The following is a 3,753-nucleotide window of genomic DNA, read 5'->3' as shown; positions in this document are numbered from 1 at the left end:
TTAACCAGGGCAACCACTAAGAAAGTAACCAAAAATATAGTTTTAAAATGGTACACTAGGTGCGCCTGGGTGGTTCATTCGGTTGAGCACCTGATTCTTGATTTCGTCTAAGGTCATGATCTCAGGGTGGTGTGATAGAGCCTTATGTTGGCTATATGCTCTGTGGAGAGTCTGCTTGAGATTCTCTCTCTCCCCCTCCCTCTGCCCCTCCTTCCATGCACATGCTCTCTCACTAAATAAATGAAATACATCTATATAATAAAATAATAAAATAAAATAATAAAATGGTACACTAGATGACTCCAGAGTCAACCTGCCCAGACATGGCAGCTTCCAGGTTGCTGTCCTACTTCCGGGAGTTGGGGAAGAACATCATGTGCATGGACAGGAACTAGGCAGATCATACCAGGGAGATGCAGAGTTCAGTACTGAGCAAGCAGGTGTTCTTCCAGAGATGGTCCACCACTTATGCCCCCAAGGGCTTGCCATCCTCATGCCAGCCCATAGTTGCAACCTGCACCACAGCTGGAGCTGGGCATGGTGATATGCAGGTGCTGTCACACCATCCCAGAGGCCTCAGCCATGGACTATGTGCCAGGCTATGCCCTGTGCCTGGACATGACCACCAGAGACATGAAGGGAAAGAAGTGCAAGAAGAAGGGGCTGCCCTGGACTCTGGCCAAGAGCTTCATGGCCCCCTACCTTGTCAGTATGTTCATCCCCAAAGAGAAGATCCCTGAACCTCACAACCTGAAGCTCTGACTCAAGTTCAAAGGTGAACTCAGGCAGGAGGGTGAGACATCTTCCATGAACTTTTCCATTCCCCACATTATCAGCTATGTCTCTAAGATAATGACCTTGGAAGGAGATATCATCTTGACTGGGATGACAAAGGGAGTTGGAACCATTAGAGAAAACGATGAGATCCAGGCTGGCATACATGGGGTCATCAGTACAAGAGAAATCCTTAAAAGGTGGAAAGGCCAGAATATTGGGTCTATACAAAGCACCCTAACTTCTTAAGTTACAGGAAAGAAGGGAGCTAGACAGAAGCAAGCAAAGGTTATTAAATATGACAATTCTTTACTAAGAAACTAATTTTTAAATATGACTTAACTGGATTGTTATGACTTAGGAAAGATGGACCCTGCAGGGAAAATATGTTCTAGAAAAGATGGGCCAGAAATGGAAAGAAGAATGAATGCTTTTTAGGAAACAACCAAATTAAAGTTTTTGTGAAGCTTCCAAAGAGGAGACTTTATCAAAACAAATGTTCAGAACTTACTTACCTTTCCTAAAACTGGGCTGGATAGGACTTTGCAGTGGGTCATTCTGGGATCAGTAATTCAAAACATAAAATCTGCAAAGGAGGTTGAAAATCATATTTCCAAAATTTCCTTCATCATGATAATCATCTGAAGGTATTTGTAAAAATAAAATTTCCACATTAGTGGCCCATAACAAGTCACTGTATTAATTAGCAGAATTAATCTCCAGCACTCCCAAGTGATTCTCATCATGGAAATGTGGAAAAACACTATTCTACATAATCAATTAATTTAAAATTTTATTTAATAAGTGAACAATTAATGATGATTTATACTCATTTGTACCATGGCCTGTAGATTCTGAATTTGGAAAATAATTTTGAAACAATTGTTTTCCAAATAAATATGCTATCATTTTTATAATAAATAAATAAATATAATTTAATTAATTAATTACAAATAAAATGGTACACTCGAAAATACTCATTTAATACAAAAAGAAGGCAACAACAGAAAAATAGAAGAACAAAAAAGAAATAAGACATATAGAACATAAATAGTAGAATGACAGATATAAATCCAATATTGTCAGTAATTACATGAAATTTTAATGAATTCAACACACTAATTTAAAAGCAGAGAATGGTAGAATGGATTTTTAAAACACCACAAAACTATTTGCTGTTTACAAGGCACAGTTCAGATTCAAAGACACATATAGTTGAAAGTAAGAGGATGGGAAAAGTTATACCACACAAACAGAAAGCTGGAGTCGCTATACTAAAATAAAATAAGCTTTAAGACAAAAAAATGTTATTATATATAGTAAAAGACATGCTGTACAAATAAGAGAAAGTTTCATCAGAAAGATATAACACCTATGTTCTGAATAACAACAGAGTCTCAAACTGCAGGAAGCAAAAACTGGACAGATTGAAGAAAGAAATAGACAATTCACCAATAGGAGTTGAAGACATATATCTCACTTTCAATAATGGATACAATAATCAGAGATTTATAAGGAAATTCAAGATTTGATGAATACTATATGTCAGCTAGAACTAATACACATCTATACAATATTCAAGAGAGTATAAATACAAAATATTTCCAAACACACATGGAACATTATTAATGATATATAATATGAGGGATCATACAAATATCCTCAATAAAATTAAAATTATTGAAATTATAAAAGCATTGTCGAATCACACTGAAATGATATAATAAATTAATAATAAAAGAGAATTTGAGAACTGCACAAATATGGGAAATTAAAAAACATAGTTCAAATAACCAGTGTGTCCAAGAGGAAATCACAAGGAAAAATAGAAAATACTTTGAGAAGTGATAACAAAGCTACAACACACCAACCTTTTGGAATGCAGTTAGACCAATGGTCAGAGGTGAATTTATAGCTGAAAATGCCTATATTAAAAGAGAAAAATGATATCAAATCAACAAGTTACCATCCCACATAAAGAAACTAGTAAAGAAAAAACTAAATGCAGAGCAGCAAAATAAAGGTAGTAAGAAAGATTATAGTGGAGATAAATAAAGAATAGAGAAATAATGGGCCATAGAGTTTAGGGTCCACATCTGGGCTCTCTATTCTGTTCCATTGGTCTATATGTCTGTTTTTGTGCCAGTACCATGCTGTCTTGATGATCATGGCTTTGTAATAAAGCTTGAAATCAGGCAACGTGGTGCCCCCAGCTTTGTATTTCTTTTTCAACATTTCCTTAATGATTCAGAGACTTTTCTGATTCCATACAAACTTTAGGGTTGTTTGTTCCCGCATTTTGAAAAATGTCATTGGAATATTGATCAGGATGGCATTGAAGGTGTAGATTGCTCTGGGTAGCATAGACATTTTAACAATGTTTATTCTTCTGATCCATGACCATAGAAAGTTTTTCCATCTTTTTGTGTCTTCTTCAATTTCCTTCATGAGTGTTCTGTAGTTCCTAGAGTATAGATCCTTTACCTCTTTGGTTAAGTTTATTTCAAGGTATCTTATGGTTTTTGGTGCTATTGTACATGGAATAGTTTCTCTAATTTCTCTTTCTACAGTTGCATTGTTAGTGTATAAGAAAGCAACTGATTTCGGGCGCCTGGGTGGCTCAGTTGGTTAGGCGACTGCCTTCGGCTCAGGTCATGATCCCGGGGTCCTGGGATTGAGTCCCGCATCGGGCTCCCTGCTCTGCAGGGAGCCTGCTTCTCCCTCTCCCACTCCCCCTGCTTGTGTTCCCTCTCTCGCTGTGTCTCTCTCTGTCAAATAAATAAATGAAAATCTTTAAAAAAAAAAAAAAAGAAAGCAACTGATTTCTGTGCATTGATTTTGTATCTTGCCACATTACTGAATAGCTGTATGAGTTCTAGTAATTTGGGGGTGGAGTCTTTTCGATTTTCTACATAAAGTATCATGTAATCTGTGAAAAGAGAGAGTTTGACTTCTTCTTTGCCAATTTGAATACATTTT

The 3,753-nt window shown here is 36.5% G+C and overlaps 1 pseudogene; it reads left to right on the top strand.

The window, feature by feature from the left end:
- Nucleotides 1–323: 323 nt before the first annotated feature.
- Nucleotides 324–1,046, top strand: LOC102749459 (oxaloacetate tautomerase FAHD1, mitochondrial-like; annotated as a pseudogene).
- Nucleotides 1,047–3,753: the final 2,707 nt, after the last annotated feature.

The sequence above is a fragment of the Leptonychotes weddellii genome, unplaced genomic scaffold (genome assembly GCF_054177405.1).
Source record: "Leptonychotes weddellii isolate Sample4059 unplaced genomic scaffold, ASM5417740v2 HiC_scaffold_6738, whole genome shotgun sequence".
NCBI classification, from domain to species: Eukaryota; Metazoa; Chordata; class Mammalia; order Carnivora; family Phocidae; genus Leptonychotes; species Leptonychotes weddellii.
The sequence above is the reverse complement of the archived record's forward strand: the minus strand, read 5'-3'. Positions and strand labels throughout refer to the sequence as shown.